The 21,953-nt window shown below is 50.3% G+C and overlaps 1 long non-coding RNA gene across 1 annotated transcript in view; it reads left to right on the top strand.

Moving 5' to 3' along the window:
* Window positions 1-18,185, top strand: part of LOC136358525 (uncharacterized) — a 28,820-nt gene extending 10,635 nt beyond the window's left edge. Inside the window, exon 2 of the long non-coding RNA XR_010743143.1 lies at window positions 17,834-18,185. This is a non-coding gene — a long non-coding RNA (uncharacterized lncRNA). The remainder of the gene's footprint in view (window positions 1-17,833) is intronic.
* Window positions 18,186-21,953: the final 3,768 nt, after the last annotated feature.

Below are 21,953 nucleotides of genomic sequence, written 5' to 3'. Positions count from 1 at the left end.
TCTCAGAATCAGTGATGGCTTTGTTCCCATCCTCAGGAAAAGGAGAGGTATAATGGGATGGCAAAATGATCAACCCACGGAGAGAACTTTCAAAATTAGATCTCTCCTGGGTCATTAGGCCAGACACTTCTGCAGCCAGAAAAGCTACAAAAATTGCTTGCAGTGTAAAAGATTATATTCTTAACTACCTGCTATAGCTGGTACTCCTGTAGTACACTGTAATTTGATTTACTATTGATTTACTATTGATTTTCTGTTCTAGGGTTATTTGCAGCAACCATACAGACCCCTGGTTTAATGCTTATTTGCATGTTTAATTACTCTATAATAGTGCAGCAATTGCCATGTAGCTACAAAGGAATTACATGGTTGTCTGTACTCCGTAAACCAGTGTCAACCTCCTCTGCAAACAAGTAATTATGCAGCTAACATACCTGTTTAACTTCCCCAGGAATTAGCAGAGAAATGGGAGAAATGCGGAAGATGCAGTTGCTGGGGGTTTAAATTAATTCTTTATAATTTTTCTATGTAAAATCCTTCAGTTGCCTGATTTTATCTCCTACCATAACGTCAGACAATACAAACTGGAACCAGGGAAAACATTCCTATGGGATTAAAGCTGCCGAAGCTGAGCTCTATAACCATCACTGGTGTTATTTCAGAGCCTGGTCATCCTGCAGCTGCGGGTTGTGAAGTATTTCCAAACAACTTCCCATGTTTCCAGCAGCCTCTTCTGGAAGGCGGAGGAAAGCCACGGGATGGCAGTGTGCACCAGGAAATAAAGCTGCCCGGCGCTTTTCAGGGATCGGTCACTCAGCCCTGGGATGTGGCTGGATGGACACTTGGCCTCCCGCAGGAGCTGCGGCAAGATTTCAAGCACTTTTACATTTTAAAAAATTTACATTTGGTTTCCTGGGACTGAAAAAAACCCAAACGCTGTAGGGGTGAACATATACTCCTCGTACATTGTTTTGTGCTGGTGGATATCCTTTAGTAAGTTGGTGTGTTTGCTTTAGGCTCAGATGCTCCCTGTGGATTGTTTGGAAAAAATCTTGCCTCGTATTTCCCCTTTCCTCCCTGGGGATCTGTTTTGGTTTCTGTGCATCCAGCATTGCTGATGCTCAGGGCAGGAGCTCTCCAGCTTGTGACCCAGCCACCCCTCTCCTCCACTTTTCCTGTGGTGGGAAATGTTTGCAGAGCATGGTGAAGGAAGGGGTGCATTTCTGAGGTACAGCAGGACCTACCAGTGTGCTGGTGGTGGGGACAAACTGCTTTTATCCAGTGTAAATCAAATCTGGATGATCCCCAGGGATCCTGGGAAACAGCATCCTGCAAGCTGTTTCCTGCAAAAGGGTGCTGAGTTTGTTTCCTGTTGTATTGCTTTAGAGATGGCAAAATGGGCTAAATCTAAGGGAATTCTGGGTTCTCCCACCACCAGCATGTCCCCGGCTGTGCCTGCTGCAGCACCCAGTACAGGGGAGGGAACCTGTGAGGTGCTGGGATCCTGGGAGGGCCCTGGGGGGGATAGGGCCAGCCAGAGCAGCTGGCCCGTGGCCACTGTCCCAGCACAGGGTCTGCTGGCCACCGGCCACCGCCTGCACCAGCCACAGCCTGAGGAATACCCTGCACAGAGCCTCTGCTGTCAGGTCCTCCAAAGCACACCTACCTCGTAATCAGTCTCGTTTCTCTGAGGGAAGGAGGATACTTGGCTCCCTGCTTTTTTTTTTTTTTTATGAAGTCAACTCGTTTATTTGCTCTTCAGAAAGGCTCTTTACAGCCCCCTTCAGGACCGCTGGCGTGTGGCTGTGGGATGGGATGCCGCTCCGAGGCCCATAGCGTGCTGTGCTAGGACAGCTTTCCAGCAGCAGGGATATCTGCCGAGCAACACTGCAAATCCCCATCCAGGGAGGCGGCAGCAAAATTGAGTGTGACTGTTCCCCATGTTCTCCTCACAGCCCAGCCTGAGGCATTCAGACACGCTAGTGCGGTGGCAGTGTTAATCCTCCAGCAGAACAAATGCTATGAGTTATTGTCTGGAGACTGTTTATTCTCCCCTGAACGTCTCCCAAACTCTGCCCAGGAGAAGCCCTGGCTTTTCTGCCTGTAGGCACCAGATGGCATCATGGCAGAGCGCTGGGGGCTGGCAGCCAGCACAGGCAGGAGGAAGCTTGGCTTTGAGTTTTTCTGGGCATGGTTCCAGGCAATAATATCTTTTCTTACCAGTTGTGAAGGATGTGAACTTTGGTTCACACCAGAAGATTAAAAAAAGCAACTGTTTAAAAATTTGAATCCCTTCTCCAGCTTTGCACAGTGCTTGAGGCATCCAAGTGGTCACGGGCTGCCTGTGGGGACATGGCATGTGAGGGGACATGCCATGAGAGCTCAGCAGTGTCCTGGACCTGCAGGGCCTTCTCAGATGGACTCCGAGTGGGGGTGACTGCCTCCATCACTGTCACTAGCACAAGACCAGCAGGGCTCTCAGTACATTGCAGCACGTCCTGGCCAGGAGGAGAGCAGGACTGAATACCTCGGAGCAGCACTGACCACAGTCTGTGCAGAGCTCTGGGCAATGCTGCACAGCCTCACGGGGACATCTCCCTCACCCAGCTCTGGCCGCCCTCTGCAGATGGTTCTGCCCCTCTGACCACTGTCCTGTGGTTTTCAAAATGTTTGCATTTTGGTGTTTGAATGTTTCTGTGTGTAGTCACAAGGCCTTGAAATGCAAGGTGGTGTGTCCCAGAAAGCATTTAGGTGTGGGGGTTTTTTTTTCCATGGAACAAGTAATCCCTTTAATTTTGGTTCTCCATGGAGTGTGAAGCCAGGATTTTCCCTATGTGGCCCCTGAAGGGGCAAGCAGAAGCTGCACACTGCCAGTGCATCCCTGAGCTTTCAGCCACTTAATTGGAAACAATTGCTTTTTCTGTGGGTTGATAAGGGTTCTGTTCAGCACAGGCACAAAGAGCAAAGCTGATGTTCTCTCACACCAGTTTTGTCCCACGAGAGGAAAGCGAGCTTCAGCAGCCCAGATGATTTCCAAAGGAATCACAGGGCTGGGTGGGGAAGTCAGAGGCGCTTTCCTGAAGAATAGAGCCCGCAGTGTCTGCACCACAACACTGCTGCCCTTCTGCCCGTCTGTCTGTAGCTCTTTGTTATGTCAACATCTGGAGCTGTGAGTAAATAGCGGCAAGGCAGAATGCAGCTTTTGCAGCCGCAGCACTGGTTGGGTGCAGGCCAGATGCCGGCCAGACTGTGCCGCCTCTGTCTGCCACCGCAGCCCGTAGCAGGGCATGCAGAGAGGAGGGCTCCCAAACCCCTTGGCCGGGATGAATGGTGGTGCTCTATTGCCTGGCTCCTCACCTGTGTGATCCACAACAGCCCTTGCCAGCAGGATGCAAGTAGTTATCTTGTCAATCTGTGGAAAACATACCTGTTTTCTCTTGTCACCCACCAACCACCGGAAATCTTTTAGGCTATGCTGTTTTATAAAAATTGTAAGTATTTACAAGTGAAAAAAAATGCTCGGAACTTTCAGGACTACTCATTTTATCAACGGCAACTTTAAAATCCTGCTCTCCCTGCTCAGTGCTACCACCTGCTCGCAGGCAGCTCCAGGCACAGCGGCCGCAGGACTGGTGGTGGAGTGAAGGGGCTCAGTGGTTTGTGTGGAAGCAGAGGGGCAGGGCGGGGAGAGGGTGCTGCTGTGAGGGGCTCTCACAGCCCTCGGAGATGCAGAGCAGGAGATTGACAGCCAGGGGCTCTCTGGCCTCGGCAGCTCCCAGGGACGGGCTAAATGTCACCGGCTGTAGGAGGGACAGTCCGGGCAGCCACCTTCCCCAGCTGTGTGTTGAGCACGGGGAGCAGCCAGATAGTACTGGAATCACCCCGTGGCATTTTCCCGCTCAGGGACCTGTTAATGAGCAGGTGATCGTCCGTGTCAGTGAAACCTCAGGGCTGTTTCCAATGAAAAAATAAGGTCACAGCTGCTTGCCAAGGAAGCGTTGTTGTGAGCTGTTAGTTAGGCTGCAAGAGTAAACACTGGAAGTTGTGCTTTATCTTTCTTCTCCATCGGCTGCTGTTGCATCTGAAATCAAAATGCTGTTTTCGCTGGAGCTGTGTCTGTCAGCCCTGGCCTCTTGTGGGCAGGGGGTGCTTTCCCTGTGTCCTGCAGTGTCAGATCTCTTTGGTTTTCCAGCATCAGCATCCCTTCTGTGGGAGTTCCCCTAACAGGTGGGTTTGTGTCTTTGCAGCATCCCAAGGCTGTAGGACAGTCCTGCTGTTTGGGAGAGGGATGGCAGGCTGCTGACCCCACAGTGCTGAGGAACATGTTGGGAAAAGGGCAGGCAGGATCCCGGGGATCTGCCTGAGACCGGGCAGCAGTGCTGGGCATAGAGATGAAATGTCCAGGCTGAGAGCTGGAGCTTGGCTGAAACATGGTCAAATCAAGTTTCTCCTAGACCTGTGATCAAATGCGCCTGGTTGCTGCCTTTGAGCAGAACCACAGTGCCAGTGGCTGGGAGGCTGCTCAGCTTGTTCCACGCACCAAACAGGGCATGTTTGCACCGCAGGGCATGCAGGCTGGATCAGCTGTGCCACCTGTCCTGCCTGGCCAGGTGAGGGGCTCCAAGGTCCCTCTGTGCTGCTGTGGTGCACAGCTGGAGGAGCGGCCTTGGGTAATTACGGTCACGTTGCACTGTCTACGCTGCACTTAGTTATTTCTGATAGCTAATTAGTGCTTTCTCTGTTTTGCCGGTTCTGCATTGATCTGATACACCGTGCAAAACACTGTACACGTGGGATAGGGCGTCCTTCACTTTGTCAGGAGCCCTCACCTGTCTTTGTTCTGGTGCGTTCAGAAATGCTGCACCAGGCCCACCAACCATCTCTTGGTTTCAGCTGATTTTTCTCCTCCTTTGGAGGCTTGACAGTAGATTTTGCTTCCATTGAGCATAAGGGGAAGACTTAAAAGCACAGAGGACCGTAAGGAATCTCATTTCACTGGAAGGTTGGGTGCTTAATTGCCCCTTGTGCCATTAAAAAAATCTCCCCATATGTGTTTTGTTTTGTTTGTGGGCTTTCCCCTCTACATTCAGGCAAAAAAATCGATTGATCAATGTTTGTTACAAAGTTATGAACAAACGTCTCTGGGCTCTTTGCTGCATTGATGTCGCACAGTGTGTTCTCCTCACTAACGAAATTAGTTGCAAAGTCAGCAGGAGGTTGGGAGAACAGAGTGTGGGGTTTGTTTGCATAGCACACAGCCTGGCTGCTGCTTAAATAACAAACCCTGCCTCGCTGCGCACACATCTGACCGGGGGCTGGTTTTTGGTTTTGTTTTAGGAACCGTTGTTTGAATAAAAGGTAATTTACTGCCTTGCTGAGGGGAAAAACAGCAGTGTAAATGTACAGTGGTGTGCCGCACGCCGCGGGTTTTCGCTGGGGCCACAAAGGAGACGGTGTGCGGGAGCTGTAAACAGCCCACGGGCACCCCACATGTGGGCAGGGGCTGGCACTGGGGGCCGTCTGCGCCCTGGGGGTGACACCTCCACAGGGCCAGTGACACTGAGGTGGGCTAGGGGTCACACCTTCACCCGGTGACACAGAAATGGGCTGTGTGAGGGCCTCACACCTGCCCGGGTCCTCAGGCACCCTACGATGGAAAACAGTTGTCTGGGTGTGGCCAGGCTGGGCATCACCTCCCTTTACCTGTGGGTAGGTCCAAAGGTGACTGTCCCCTCACAGCCTGAACGCCTGAGTCTCTCCACTGCCTCCATGTGCCTCCTGGACTCCTACAGCCTTCATCTTTTTCTTCCTCGGCTAAATTTCAACCTTACAGGTCTCGCAGTAGAATTAAACGGCGTTACGTTTTGCTTCATGTACTTTCAATGTTTACACGTGGTTTCTAGTGTATGGCAACAAATGTCTCAGTGTTTACAGGTTCTTTCTAATGTGTGGAAATAAACATTTCAATGTTTACGTGTTATTTCTAATGTGTGGAAATAAGCATGTGTCACAAAATGCCATTATCACTTCCTCCCACCTCTTTCTCCAGAGTTTCTTGTGTTTCTGCCGGAACAGCAGGAACCCAAAATGTGCCAAATGAAGAGATATAATTTTAATTTATGGGAGTTCTTAAAAGGCTCCTTTAGGTTCAGATTAAACCCTACTGCAGGTTCAAGGGAAAGTTTAAGAAAATCAATTTTCCCAGGCTAAAAAGAGCAAACCCACTGCAGTGTATATAGTGCCCTTTGTTACTGGAATCAATAGCTCTGTTCCCAGGACTGAATAATCTCTTTTTTATGTAATGTTAGTACACACACAGACTTATCTCCTCCAGACTTTGTTGTTGAACTGGCAGTAAAATATTTTTGACATTTAACAGTTTCTTGCTCTTATCCTAGTTTAATTTTTCCCTCTATCTCAGCCTTGCTCTGAGCTTGAAATGGGGCAATTATTCCCTGCTGTGGCGCTGGCATGGAGTATAGAGATATTTCAAATTAATGTTTTCCCAAGAAATCATAAGAAGTGTCAAGCATCACGGCAGCTGGATGCAGCATCATTTGGGTCTGGTTTTGGCCAGAAGTGTTTTCAGGCTGCCTGTTCCAGGGTGCTGGAGTGGAAGCACATGTGGACGGGAGCTGTGTTCTGGAAGCAGATGGTGTGAGGAAGAGCTGATTGCCCCTGCCCTGCCCCGCACCATGGGGGTGTTTATTCCAGTGAACATGGGCTGCAGGTGCTATGAGGAGCTCCATCCCCCTTGCCCTCGGCAGGATTTTCCTCCCAGACGCTCCCACCCCTGGGTGGGTACGGAGGCATTCACAGAGCAGAGGTTACGGACCCACAGCAGGGCAGGTGTGTGGGTACCTGGCTGCAGGGGTGGGACAGGAGGCTTTTAATGCCCTTCATCTTAGTTAGGACATTGCAGATTGCTTTGCGAGGACACGGTCCCTCCGCCAGACCAGGCAGGCCCCGCCTCAGAAAGGCTGACAGGAACAAAGGGTTTGCTGGTTTGTTTCAGTAATTCAGGCCGATTTCCACTCTGTGTTTTAAGCATCCCCTTTCCCACTTACCAGCAGTAAGGCCGTGATTAGGGGGGCGTTGTGCGGCGGTGGCGGCGGCTGGCGCAAATAACGCTTTGACATTTCGGATCGCCCACAGCTAATCAGCCAGACGTGGCAGCACATCGCAGCCAGACATTAGGGACATGTGGCTGCCAGTCCCCTCGCTGCCGGGGCACAGGGCAGGACCAGTTGGGCTTCCACAGGGCTGAAGAGTGTCCGGCCAGCAGGGCCTGAGCTGTGCACCCTGCTCTGGGGTAGAGGTTGAGAAGCACCCCAGCTTCCCTGCCAGCAAGGGACTTGCTCCATCTCCTGGAAGGCTGGAGACCTTCTACCCAAAGTAATGTGAGTCGGTGCTTTCCGCAGCTTTCTGTTCAAAGGGATGATCAAAGAAGCCACGTGCTCTTGGCAGTTTCTGGAATCTTCCAGTGTCCAGGCCTGGGAGGTCCCGAAAAAAAAAGAGCAAAAGGAAGAAATAACTGTCTTGCTTCTCAAGCCTTTTGTGTGGCAGAGTTGCTTGTGATATTTCTTAAAGCGTTTGTTTTGAGCTTTTTCACTGCTGAGGAAGAAGGATTTCTGCTGAGGTGCTGGCTGGGTTTGGGATCTGCAGCGGAGTGGGGAAGAGCTGGGCACCCTTTGGGAGCTGCCCAGGCAGTGGGATCTGACACGTGCCTCTCCAGGCTCTGATTTTGTCCAGGCTGGGGGCTGTTGACAGAGACCTTGTTCTGGAGATTGCAGGACTTCCTTGAGGCTTTGCCTTTCAGGAGTTTCCTGCTGCAGAGCATGCCCAAAACATGCTGAACTGCCAGAGAGAGATGCACGTGAGGTCTCTGCTAATCTCCACTTAAACCTTCAAATGATTGAAGTATCCAGTGTTAGCGGTGGCATGAAGAAGTCAGTGTTGACTGTGGTTTCTCCAGTGCCCACTTAAAGATAATGTGTTTTCATGGACACAGTTCAGCATATAAAAGACAAGTTTCTACCTGGTTACAGCACCTTGGAGTAAATGATGAGTGCTGGGAATCCTTTTTTGCTTTATTTTTTTCCTCTTCAGAAACAGTGAAATTGAAGTAGTTTACTGTGGCTGGTGCTTCTGTGAGTAAACATTTGCTCAGCGCCCGAGTGAGGTTTTGGAGAGAAGGTGCCAGGTGTTTGCAAAGCTGGCCGGGTGTCCCAGACAGACTTTGTCCCCGAGCAGCAGCACTGCCTCTAGGTGACACACACTGGGACTGGGGACTGGCTCACTCGCAGGGCATGTATTCTATAATGCCATTTTCCTGCTCTGCACAGAGAGATGATGCTGTGCTACCTGGGCTGACATCTTCCAGACACATCAAAATGCTCCAGAGGTGTTTAGAGCTTGGGCTGGGAGAAGGAAACTATGGGTGGGTTCTGAGGACATAAGGAATGAAGATTTCTAGCATAGTTGGTGGGCAATCCCCTCCAGAGTGCCCTAACGTGTCCTATTCCATCGCCAGAAGGATACCTGGATACCTGGACTGCTTTTGGCCGTACCTTGCTCCTCAGAGGGGTAAATCACGTAGGCAAATCACTTGTTATGGAGCTGACTGAAATCCCAGCATGTCCCCAGGGGTTGTGCTGCTCCCATGCTCCTGCAGCCCCTCCAGTTCATGGAAATGCTTCTTCCCCTGCACTGCCCTTCCATAACTGCTTGACTTCTGGGGAGAGAACAAGGAGAAAGCAGCAACGACACATCTTTGTTTTTTGCGGTTTCTCCTCATCGGCTTAATTGCAATAACATTTATATCACATAATATAGTGCAGCAGGGTTGTAATTTTCCTATCATCCAAATTGCAGGCTGAAAATGCTGTTAGGAAAGGACTGTAGAGACTGAATTGCTGCTTTCAAAATGACTCCTGTTAACTGACAACATGACCAGCAAATGGCTCCCGAAGGCGACGTGGCTGGGAGCAGCCGCGGAACTCCAGCCTGGCGTGGCTCAGCACATGCAGAATTAAATATTCGGGCCTGGGAGCAGCCATCTCTCTGCAAACACTCCTGCACCTCACAGGGACACAATGGGCATGCCAAGACCTGCTTCTGCTTCTTGCTGAAGGAAATGCAGTTGAACGGCACTCGTGGAATCCAATTCCCACTGTTACTTTGTGAATGCTTCTGTGTCCGTATGATCCCCATCAGCTTCCCCTGTTCCCTGGCTTTCCTGGGCCTGCGATTTTGGTGGTGGTCATGTGGGATGCAAGGGGCTTCTTCCCAGAGGTGCACAGCCAGCTGCGTGTGTTAGAAACTCATTTGCATAATTTAGGTCCTTGGTGAAATGCCAGTGCTTCAGCTGTGACCTCTGAAATTCCTTGGGAAGCACTGAGAGATGGGCTACAAACTCCTGGGCCAGTTGGTGACATTTTCTTCTACCTATACCTCTGACTCCAAATATGCTCTGGAAGTCCAAATGCCAGCAGTGCAAAAAAGGATTTCACCCAAATTATTCCCGTCTGGTACTGGGCTTTTAGAAAAGCTTGTGGGAAGGTGTTTTTTGTGGGAGGTCAGTCAGTAGCTTCTGGCTAGGGTTGGAATGTTTATGGTTTTGAACGTTTTGGCTGCTAATAGAGGGTTTTGCTTGATTTCCCTGTGAATAGTCCCACCATGCATGCATTACCATGTGTCACAATCTCCGTCTTGCGTCCAGGTTTAGTTTTAGCTGTAAGAAAAATAAAATCTGGTATTTGAGTTTCTTTTGACTTGTTCTATCCTGTTCCACACCACCATCAGGGTTTCTTTTTTCTCCTAAAGATCACAAGCATGGTTAGCGTAGCATAAAGCATACGGTGGCTCTTGCTCATGCTCCAACAGGTCTGTGAATTAGTTCTGTAAATGTCACTTAGTGCGAGTATTAAGCTCCTTTTGCCAGACAAAGTAACTAAATGTGCTGGTAGTGAAGGCTTCTGCGTGTATAACTCTGCCTCAGAAAGCCCACAGAGGCTTTTGGTTATTTAAACCTTAATATTTATTTCCTTCCTTCCTTCCCTCCTTCCTTCCTTCCCTTCTCCTCCCTGGAAGAACTTTTTTTTTTTTTTGCACATCACCAGAGCCGAGGCCTTAAAGTTTTGAAGCACCGGGTGAAAAAAGCAATTTCATGCTTCACACCACCACTAATGTCATGTTGTAATCTGCAGCCAGCAAGCCCCTTCCACTGAAGTTGGGGGATAATGAAGGGTTTAACTTTGCAGTTCTGACAAATTAGTTTGGCGGGGACCGGGGCACAACGAGGCCACTTCCCTTTGGAGCTGCGGAGATTGTCTGCACAGACAAATAAGTGAGCATTACAGGTGATTCTGTCCCCACGCCAAGGCAGAGAGCTCCCATTTATTGCCATCAAATGCATTAAGCTGCGAGTCAAAGCCCTCCGCTTTCTGCTTGCTGCGAGTCTGGACCAGAAGACAATCAAGCCATAAGGGTCATTTTCTGCATGAGCTAACCTTTTCCTCTCGTAGGGTTTGAAGCCTTTGTTGACAATGAGATGCTCGGTGGGAACATTAAATTAACACTTCATATTCGTGGCTGTAAATTTACTGGCAAGCTGAGGAAAAGTCAGGGAAAACAAACACTCCATCATTTCTGCTTCATTTAGCTGCTGAATGGGGACACTCTCACCTGCAGAGAAAAGAGGTCAGGGCAAACAGGGATAATTTTAATCTGACTCTCAGCCTAGTCTTTAGTGGCGGTGGATTGTGTTGCGTTCTGCGCTGAAAGTAAAGGTGAGAGCGAGGTGAGAGCAAGAAAATGGATAAGTACTATATGAAATGCTTGAGAGACCTTGCCACGGGCAGGCAGGGAGGGATGGCGGGCCGGTTACTACGGAAACTAGAGGGCTAAATACTATTAATTTTGCAAACTACAGAACCAGTTTTCTCTCAGATAATGGCTGCACCAAGATTTCCTTGTGCTGGCCAGGAAATAATGCTGAATTCTGTCGCTGACAGCTTTAAAAATGAGCTGGTTTTCACTCTGATAATGATGCTCGGTGTGACTCCATCCAAGCCATGTGTTCTATGTCTCCCGACTCTTTCCCAGGTCATGGCGATGGCTTTCAGGGCTGATGGGCAAATAATGCTTGTCTGCAGCAGTGCTGACTAATGTGACAGCGCTGGGTTGTCACCAGCTGTTAATGTGTGTGACATCGGTGCCCCAGCTCCCGAATGCTCAGGGTGTCTTAAAAATGGCTGTTTGCAGGTTTCGCCTTCTTCTGTCAGCAGACAAATGTAATAAATTTTGTGGAAAGGAAAACCTGAGTTCTAGAAAAGTGTTTGGAGGCACAACATGTCTGACCCACAGCACTTGGATCTGCTGGGGCTGCGGAGGCTGTTTCTGTCAAAGAGCAGTTGGTAACAGCGTTTGGATGTTGGAATTACCTTTGGTGGGAGCTTTTTCTCTGACAGGAGGTGATGATCTTGTTAGGGAGCTGAAGGGGCTGTGGGCTGCCCAGCAGGGCTCGCCCAGCACATCCTGCTGGCCTGGCCGAGCATCCCGGGGCAGCAGGAGCAGCGGGAGGGAGGCAGGGAGCAGAGGAGCGGTGGAGATTAAAGCGGAGACAGCGACAAGCTGATAGTGAGGAGCCCTTTCAATAGTCGTAATCCTCGGCGTGCAAGGACAAACAGCACTGCTTTTGTGTTCAAACTCCGATTAACTTTTGGTTCAGGGGTAAAATTTGGAGTAATTTAGTGCAGCTGTGTCTCCCAGAGGGAAAAGCACAGGCAGGTAACAGGTGAAGCACAAAGCACAAGGTGACTGTCACCTGTCTGTTCCTCTGACACACATTCGGGTGGCGTGTCCTCTGCTGCAGTGTCCCCAGCCTGGCTGTACACCCCCAGCACAGCTGGAGGCATTGTTAACAAACTTCTTAGGGTGCTTGGGAGAAAACAGCCTTCGCCAAGAGGTCAAATTTGTGTGGACACCCAGCCCTTCAGGAAGGTCTGTTGGAAGAGCCTTCCGTGGAATGAGGACATTTTTGTGATAGAGATGTTATGGGGAGTGGTGGTAAAGGGGTGAACTGCATAAAAGAAAAATACGATAAATTCAAATACCACTTATTTTTGGCCAGACAGCTTTCTGATCTAGTTGCAGAGGATTGCAATCCAGCAGTGCTGCAAATACTTTAATTAGCTTTCCTTGCCTGCTGACAGGCTGGAAAGAATGTTTGTTTGTCTGTGCTCGGGAATTTGGAGTGTGGGCAAGGAGAGGAAAAGATGCTCCCCTGATGGTGTGAGGGGGAAGATTTTAAGATCCTGAAAGCAAATTAGGAGGAGGAGGGCCAATTAACTAAAAATTCTCTCCGAAGGAAGCCAACTGTGTCTGGTAATGCTGCTCCACAGCTTCCCCCTGGTGCCATGCAAAGGGCAGCTATGACATGAGCCACCCAAGAGCTGAGCTGCATTAGGCAGACAATGAATTCACAGATTGTCCGTGGATGAGGGGTTCCTGACACCCCCACCAAGGAGGGCAGCAGCACCACAGCATGTCTCCCTGCCCAGGCATTCCTGCTGGTGGCCAAGGAGATGAGCCGAGGTGCCCCACAGCCTGGTGCTAAGGGATGGGAGAAGAATGTGGGCAGGCGAGGTAGGCTGGGCAGGGTCAGGGCAGGGGCAGTGTCCCCAGGCTGGCAGACAGGGAGCTGCCCTTTGGCAGGGCTCCATGCTGGGGCCTCATCCAGGCAACACAACTGACAGCCTTCCCCTGTCACTCCCCAGCCACCGGGGACTCTCCCTGTGATGGGAGAGAGGAGAGTTCTCCATGGAGCAGAGTGTTCCTTCCTCTTTGCCATCCTGAGGAAAGGGGGTTGTGGGCTTTGGGGAGTGAGGTGGGAGAAGAGAAGCAGTGGGGCTCTCTGGTCCCATGCTGGACATGGCTGGATGTTGGAGATGCCCGAGCCAGCCGTGGGTGCAGAGCAAGTGTTGCTTGGCCTCTGTAAAATATTTCCATTTATTTTACTGGCCTCTTCAAAGATAAGGCTGAAACACAGAGTAGTCCTGCAGTTGGGAAGGAAGAATAAAGAGGATCAGACACAACCCCCATGCACATGTGATAATTTCTCATCTTGGCTTATCTTGTAAGAATTATAAGATACTGAGTAGGAAATAAATCATGATGTCAGGACCAAATGCCATTTTCTTGCTTGGCATGATTTGCAGCATCGCAGCCAAACCGATAGATTTCATTCCCTGGCGTAGGGTTCTCCCCTTTAATTGAATTATACCCGGCAAGCAAATGGGATTCATTCTCTGAGATACAAGGAAATTACCATTTCATGAAACAATGCTTTACTCCTCGCTCACCTGCACAAACATCCTTCAGGAAAACTATTATGCAGATATCCTTGATTACAGACTATTGCTGCTTTTGATCTCCATTTGATGTAGCAGGGCCCAGGGATTGCACCACAAGTGCAGTGAGCATCTGAACTGTCCTAGCAGGGTTTGCTGCCTGTGCCTCAAGAACCTCAGAAGGGTGTTTTTGGTTCCAGTCAGTTAAAATTCTCTCTGCTGCAGGCGGACAGTGGACAGGCAGGTACAGTAGTGCATCGCTGGGTGTGTCACAGCATCTTCAGTCTCTCCTCAGGGGTGGGGCATTGCAGAATAATTAATGCTAATAACCCCCAGGAACCCATTTCCTACTAAATTATTAACTTGGGTAATCAGAAGCGATAGAAAGATTTATGTGCTCCCATCTGTGTTGCTGCCACAGCTGGGGTGGTGAGGGCTGCAGTTCTAGATCTGGAGTATTGGCTCCTGTTACTGCAGCCACAGGCCTTGGAGGTGCATTCCTTGGATTTGGAGTGTTCAGTGGTCTTTGGAATTCCTGGTCCTCGCAACTGTGAGGAAACAGAGAGCCTTGAGTTCAAACCCTGACAGGCAAGGGAGAGAAGCCAATCCACACAGTTTTGAATTTCCAGCTGAAGCCATGCTTTGGGAGGGGAAAGGCTGACCCCTGAGCCTCGGGTTCTTGGGGCCCACTACACTGAGATGCTTCTACAGCAGTGTCGTGTTGTCAACTGGTTTGTGCAGGAAATACATAATGCTCTTAAAACCTCAGATTAATTACCTTGAATAAACTGGCCTTGACCAGCTCTGAAGGTTTTAAAGCCTTTTTCTCTCAGTTCTGAGCATGTGCTCAGCACTGCAGGTCTCCCCTTCTGGATAGGCTTGCTCAAGTGGGCTTCTAGTGGCGTTTGAAGCATGAGCTGGTGACAAAATTATAAGGTGGAAGGATGGCAACTAATCAGAGCACAGAGATGCTGTTCCTAATAATTTACCAGCAGCAGCCACTGATCTGTGCCATTATTAGCAAACTTATTAGTGCTGTTTGCAGGAGTTGAAATATACACACAGAGCTTCCCTGGGAAAACTGTGCCACTACCTCATCACCCTTACAGGGAAGAATTTCTTCGTAATACTGCAGCTTTTGAACCTCTAAGCTCGTTCCTGGAAGAAGATTTTGAATCCAAACGGAAGTGCACCAGCCTTCCAGCTGCTCGGAAGTCCAGGGAAAAACAAAATATTCTTCCATTTGAGATCAGTGGAGGGCACTGCTGATAGTAGTGGTCCAGCAGCCGTCCGGAGCTTTGCCGTGTCTCCCCTTGGCCGATTGCAGGTTTGGGGGGCCAAGGGGGCTGTGCTAAACCTGGGATGCAGCAGGGGGAAGTCCTGGGGGCTTTGCTGTGTCTGGCCAGACCCCACAGCCCACAGCCTGGTGCTGGGATTCTGGGCAGTGCCGTGTTCCTGTCCTGCAGGAGCTGTGTGCCGGGCTTTGAGAGCCATGACTGCCAGCCTCTGATGGCTCTGTTTGATTCCTGACAGTAAACCCGTGTTTGCCTTCGAGGCCAGGAACAGCCTTTGGAGAGAGATTGGGCTTTGGTTGGGGCTGAGACATGAATGGCTCCAGCCAGCCTTCCAAGTCAGGAAATTGCATTTTGAGGCTGGATAGGATTAGAGGACCAGGCTCTTTGCAGCCAGTGTGTTCTCAGAATTGAGCAAACTTTCATTTATGCTCCTTGCCTTGACCAAGGCTTAAGGGCTCTCTTGTCCAGGGCCCTGTGGAGCTGCCAGGGAGAGCAGCCCCTTGTAGGCCTGCTGTGCAGTGGCCAGCTGATTTTCACATTTGTGTCTAAGGGATGAAAAGAAAATAAATTTTGGCTGGATGCACATGTCCTGCAATTAATCTGTCACGCTAATATGAGATGAGAGAGAGCTCAGCTGAAGGTGGGACGGTTTTTAATCCCTGTTCATGTTCTGCCTGGCTCCGAGGCCTTGGGGTGCTCAGCTCCTGGATGTGGATGGGCAGAGGCAGCATTCCTAGAGCAGGCTCTGTTCAGTCTCCAAAGGAATGCGGATTGCTCCGCTGCCAATGTTTTTCCTCACCATCCAGTAATTTTGTAATTAATGTGTTAGCTTGTTGCCAATTAACAAGCAAAACAGTCTTGGCTGCCAAAGGCTTTTCTACTCCCAGTGTGTTCCCTTTTCTCTCCTGTCTTTCATCTCTGCGGTGGGGGGGATACCTCCACTCCAGCCATCTGCCCCTTCGCTCCAGGAGCTGTTGTTGTGGCTCCTGGCCTCCTCCTGCCTCAGAGACAGCCCTCTTTGGGCATGCTGTACTGCTCCAGGCGTTTTCTTCCTCCCCGCAGCTCTGATTCTGCTTTTCTTCCCTCTTGGCTGCTTGCCCAGTTCTTTGGGATCATCTCCCTCCGTTTCAGACGCCCAAATCCTGTTGCTCCATCCCAGACTCTCCCCTCCAGCTCTGCTGTCCCGTTCTGTTGCAGCAACCGATGTTCAGCAATCATTGCACCTCATCCAGCCACCTCTTTATTCTCTCCATATGTGGGATGTGTGTCTCTGGCAGGATATTTATATAAATTCTTATTCGCCGCCTCCATAAAATACCCGTTCGGAGTAGGGCTGGCTGGGGTGACCCAGATGCACAAGAGGAAATGTTTCATGTCTCGAGGAGCGCCGTCTGTGCCCCCCGGCAGCCCCTCCTGCCCGCCTATCAGATGTAGGGCTTAATGGGCTTAAGAATTAGAGCAGCTGCTTGGTGCAGAATTTATTTACTGGCTGTGCATAATGAGGGGAATTAAAATCCTAGTTGGCTGAGCCGTTCCCCGTCACTTGGAGAATTTTTACTTTTTTTCTCAGGGTTCCTGGGCTCTTCCCTCCCTTTCTGCCTTGCTCAGGTTGATAACCTGCCCAGGGAATCGCAGAACCCTTTAGGTTGGAAAGGGCCGTGAAGATCATCCAGTCCATGTCGTTGGGGTGGTGCCACTCTCTTCCCCAGGGGTCTCCAGGAGGAGGCAATGGTGGCAATGATGTCTGGTGTCCAGGCCCCGCTGGAGTTAGCCACCTGCTGCAGCTTTCGGAGGAGCGAAATTTAGTGGATTTCTTGGTGTCGCCCAGCGCCATGCCAGCAAGGCTCTGTTGCACAAAAAGGACGTGCCTTGTGTAGATGTGACCACCAGGCCTTCCTGCTGCCTCTCCTGGGAGCTGGGGCCAGGCCTCTGCTCTGGGCTCTACTGCAGCTCCCAGAGACCAGGAGAGGCTTTTTCTCCTGCATCCCTTGCTCTCAGAGAGCCTGAATGGGCACGGAAATGGCCTCACTTAAGGCTATGTCTCATTATTACATTAAGTCAACAACCACTTGAGTATCCAAGGATTTTGATCAAAGCTAGATATTGAAAGGGGGACAAAGAGCGGCAAACTTATTTGACTTCCACTCATTTCCAGAGCCTGTTGAGCACTCAGCTGTACTCCTCCTCAGCCTGAAGTGTGTTCCTGGGAGAGCTGCCACCTGCTCTCTGTGGTCAGGAGAGAGGATTCAGGCTGAGGGGAGGTAGGGCAGCCTGTGCCTTGCCTCTGGCACCCAGCGAAGGAGAGGAGAGGTGGCCCCCTGTCCTATCCCTGGGGACAAGGGATCAAGGGACCCCGTGGTGTGGCTCTCCTGCAGCTGGAAGCTCACAGAGGTGCACTCATGGGAAAGGCACCAAGAGCTGCTAGGAGCTCAGGTGTGGTTAGTCCAGAAAAAGGCAAATCCAGATTCCTGCCTGCTGCTTGGGGTTCAGGTAGGTCTCTTTAATTCCGTTTTATTGGAGTGAGGAAAGGCAACAGCTGTCTGGCTTCTCCTGCCTACCTGCAGCATCCTCTGGGGCTGTGAAGAGTAAGGAGGCAGGAGGAGTTCCCAGTGTGAGCCTCAAACTGGGCCCAGTGCAGGCTCCTTTCTCCACCAAAAGAACTCTAAAATTTTGGGCATCCGTTGTGCTGTTCCCTTCATTCATTCCCCATCTTCATTCCCCATCTTCAACATGGACAGTCTTCTGCCTCCACCAGCCTTGTGGAGGCTGTGGTCCTGCGATATGTTGGTGCAGCACCGAGCTGCAGCAGCAGAAATCTTGGGGATTTTTTACATGGAAGTCAATCAGGATTTCAGATTCTGCTGGAGGCAGGACTGAGGGGGTTTTACTGCAGAGTGTTTCGTGGTCAGCCCTGTCTCCTTAGTGCTCTGTACCTAATGATGCTGTAATAAAAATAAAAGTAATCTACAGTAAATGTATCCTGTGTCCTTATTTAATGATAAAGCCCCCTCAATATAATGAAAATAAACTGTTGGTGAGTCTCAGTCGTGTCTACAAAGAGGGTACTATCTCTTGGATTAATATGAAGTCCTCTCCAACAATTCTCAGCGTTATTTGCAGAGGGCTGAAAAACAGCAAGAGGAGCAGCAGCTTTCATGTGTTTTGTTGGGTTTTTTGTCCTTGCAGGCACGTCTGGGCATTGTCACTCCAGGCTGAATTAGACCTATCTGAGCATTCACCCTCCTGTCACAGAAGAAGCAAAGGATGCAGCAAGGCTCAGAGGTACTCCTGCTTTGCATTAAGCCCCACTTTTGTTACCATCCTGAAAACCCTTTGGAAATATGAAAGCAGAGACCTGTTCTGACTGCGGCTGAAAGACCATTGAAACCCAGAGAGCCCCCAAGTTTAACGGGGGAAGTCATGGTGAAGGCAGAGTGCAGCATGGGAATTTGCATTCAAGAGGGAAGAAAATGAGGGATTTGGGCAGAGAATAACTGATAGGTGCTGTGAAATCATTAAAAATGGGCTATAAAAAATACACTACAAGGTTCTGGTGACAGACCAACAAAGCTTTTTTTCTTCCCCTTCATTGTTTTACTGCCACAGGATCCTCACAATAGTGGATAGTTTAGCCTTGTACTCCACGGTTCATTATCTATTCTTCCATTTATTAATGCATTCTTGGGTCTTAGTGATGTGATAAACCATCCAGGCTTTTCTTTTATGGTTTAATAGGATTCTTCTGGAACCCCCTCCATGTTTACATAACCTTGCAATTCCCAGCTATATATCATTTATTTCGTACTTTGCGCTCTCTTGATAAAGCTGCAGCAGTGAGGGGCATCAATGCCCCGGCTGTGGGGTATTGCCTGTTTGGGCTCCTCAGAACAAAGCCTTGCCTAAAAAACAGGGTCTTTTCCAAAGAGCTGACCCTCTGCAAGGGCAGGAGGGAATCCAGGTTTGGAGGCCTCCATCCCACAAGAAGATGGTCTAGGCTCATGAGGGTCTCCAGGCAAATGGAGAGGGGACCCGTGAGCCTCCAGTGCCAGCCCCAGCCCTGTGGAGGGGCTGAGCTTGACTGCAGCGGGAAAGAAACAATCCCGTGCTTTCTCTGGGTAACTCCAGAGCTCCTTTTGAGAAGCTTGGCTGCTGGGACAATTTGCTGCCCAGTGGAGCTGGGGTGGAAACTTCTTTCGTCAAACAACCTTTGGAGAATGGAGCACCAGCGTCACTACAGGGCCGCTCTCCATCAGAGGCAGAAAATCTAAATATGTCATCTAAATATGACACTAAACCTTTATTAAGCATACTGGGAAAGAGATGCAAGACCTCATTTATGATTTCATTCATAATCCCTTCAAAATGAGTTGGTACCAGTATGTGATAAGTGGATTATGTGTTAGGCCGAAGTAAAGCCAGACGCAATTAGTGCTTTAATAAACTGGTTGTATGCATTACTAACAACTAAGTCATAAGGGAATTGGTGTATTTACAAACCCTAATTAGTAGTTTGTTACTGTGATACCAAATTTAAACAAATCTGTAGCATCACTGACCATCTGGGTTAGAAATCTCTATTTTGAATTTAATTAGGAAATAGTTGTGACAGAAAATTGGTCCTTATTAGTTAGCTAACGATCAGCATTGCCCTAATTGAAATGAAGAACTGGCTGGCGGGTTTGTGAGATGTTTAGATACAAGCAGAGACAATCAAAAAACATTCTCACTTAGGACTTTGTGAGTTGCGGTGATTGATTAAATAACATCCCCCTCATATTTTCGCAGCTAAAATGCAAATGACCCAGTGATGAGTGTGCATGACAAAAAAACCCCTGGCAATTAGAGCTGTGCATTTCTGGGTGTGCTTTTAAAAATGATTCTGTGGGAGCTGGCCTGGTGTGGATGCTCTGGGAGCACCAGCTGTGCCTTCACCTTCACTTTCACCTTTCTCCCCTCAGGCATCCTCAGGAAGGGCATCACCCCTCCCGGAGCAGGAGCCTGGCTGCTTTTCCAGTCCTGGTGCTTGCTTTCCCGGGGAGCAGCTCGGCCCCACCACAGCACAGCCAGCCTGGTCCTAGCACCCAGCGCTTTGGTGGGATCCAAATCCTGCATCCAAAACCTGCCCCGTCCGTGCCGAGCAGACTGTGGGGTGTTCAGTGGCTGATCCGTGTGGGGAATGACATCTAGATCATTTCTGGAGCACGCTCAGGGCAGAAGTGAACATCCCAGCCTTGCCATCAAAATACAGACAGGCCCTTTAGGACACGGGCTGCAGTTCTTAATTCATTTGTGCCTTCTCCCTTTATGGTTCTCCACAGGACTTGGGATAGTAGGATTCCCGGTAACTTTTCCAGATGAAAGGAAGCGCATGTTGGCAATATCACCCATGCCAGTCCTGCTCTTGGAGCAGTACTGGATACTGAGGAACTCTTTCTGTCTTCAGCAGACAATGAAGTTTCTGTCGGGGCTTTAAATCACTTAATGTTGAAAGGAATTCCCCGAGGGCTTCATCAGTCACTGTGTAAGATTGTTACAGATCTCCACCAGCTAATAAACTTGATTTGGGGTTTGTTTTGCTGGCATTTGCACAAACCCTCTGAGAACTATAGTTACTGTATTCCCATACAGTATCTGAATTCCAAATTGAAATGCCTGTTCCCCTCTCCTCTGGGAGGTGAAATAAACCTTTGCCATAGAATATGAATGTCAGTTGTTTTTCTTGGTAAGCTGGTGCATTATTATTTAAGGAGATACAGTGTTTGACAAAACCATTTATTTTGTTTCAAATATTTTATTGAGTAATAAAACTCCTATGCGTTGCTGCCACATGGGGGGATTTGTGTCTGTTAGGCTGCCAGGGAGCCCAGTGAAGGAATGGGGCCACAGCCCCGCCATGTGTCCCTCGGTGCTGCTGTCCTGTCCCACTGTCTCAGGCCGAGCTGGGGGTTCAGGGGGCTGAGCTGAGCCCCCAGCCCTCTCTGCCCCACCCACCAGGGTGCTGTGGGCTCAGGCAGCCACACAGAAAAATAAAGGCCATGTTGTTTTCTGGCCAGAGGATTTTTTATTTTTTTTCCCCTACCCGTCACTCACAAGTTTATGATGAATGATCCCTTTTCACAGATGTTCCTGTTCTGAATGGGGAAGCAGCAGTGTTCCAGTCTGGAAAGATCCCCTTTGACAGAGCCAAGTGCAGCTGAAGGAGGCTGTCAGCCTGGCTGGCTGGGAGCCCCTCGCCGTGGGCTCAGGCCGGGGGGCTCAGGATGGCCAGCAGGGCCAGGCAGAGCACAGCCGGGCTCTCTGGCTGCAAACTCACTCTTCTCCCTGCCCTGCCTCTGAGCTGGGGGTCAGCGAGACTTGCTTCAAACCCTGCTGTGGTTTGCTCTTTCCCGGGCTCCCTCTCCCACCCTAGTGCCTCTCGTCTGTGACACTGGGCAAGGGGGAGTTCTCTTCCAGCTTCCAGCCCAAGGCTGCCCAGGCTTGGGGACACGATGCCCTCTGAGATGTCTGGAGCAGCCAGGGTGGGAAGGGGTTGGCCCAAGGGGAAGCCAGCAAACCCCACGTTTTGATTTTTTGCAGTGCTCTGCTGCTTCATGTCTCTGTTTGACACGAAGATGTTTGTTTGCAGGGCTCACAGCAAGCAGAAAGGTTGGAGTTCTCCCGTTTTAACGCAGTCAGAAGCGTCCTTTCCGTGGGTGGCGGTGCACAGGAGGCCCCATGAGTGTCCATGCAGATGTGCTGCTGGAGCTGCATCTCAGTGCTGGTGCTGGCAGCTCCCGGGGCCGCCAGGGCTCCATCGTCCTTCACCCACCAGCGGCTCGGGAGTGACATTGATGGTCTGCAGCAGGAGCCCTCCCGCACACCCCCCACCAGCAGCGTGACAGCTGCCACCGAGCTTTCCGAGGGGGGGATAGGGTTTAATGCCCTGGAAAATCCAGGACCCCGTGGAGCATGCAGAGAATTGGCAAATGGGGTGTGCTGGCAGGCGCGTGTCACCCGCAAGGTGTGCGTGGAGCCTCTGCCGTGGAAAGCAGCATCTCTCCCAGCCCTGGGGCTCAGCCCCGGGGTGATGTGACATGTCCTTGTCCTGTGGCGTCCCTCATGCCATTTGCAAACCCTGGGTAACGGAGGTTATTGTTCTGCCGCGCTGAGGCCCAGCCACAGATGTTGCTCAAACATTTTCAGTGTTTGTGGTGCATGTTTAGCATCGCTTTCAGCTCACCCCTGAAGCAGTGATCGCTCCAGCCTGGTTCCGGCTGGTCAGACGGGAACGCATTGTGCAGGGACTGCCACCTGGGCACGAGTCATC

Source organism: Sylvia atricapilla, chromosome 3, assembly GCF_009819655.1.
Source record: "Sylvia atricapilla isolate bSylAtr1 chromosome 3, bSylAtr1.pri, whole genome shotgun sequence".
Taxonomy (NCBI): Eukaryota; Metazoa; Chordata; class Aves; order Passeriformes; family Sylviidae; genus Sylvia; species Sylvia atricapilla.
Note: the sequence above shows the minus strand (reverse complement) of the source record. Positions and strands in the feature narration are given on the sequence as shown.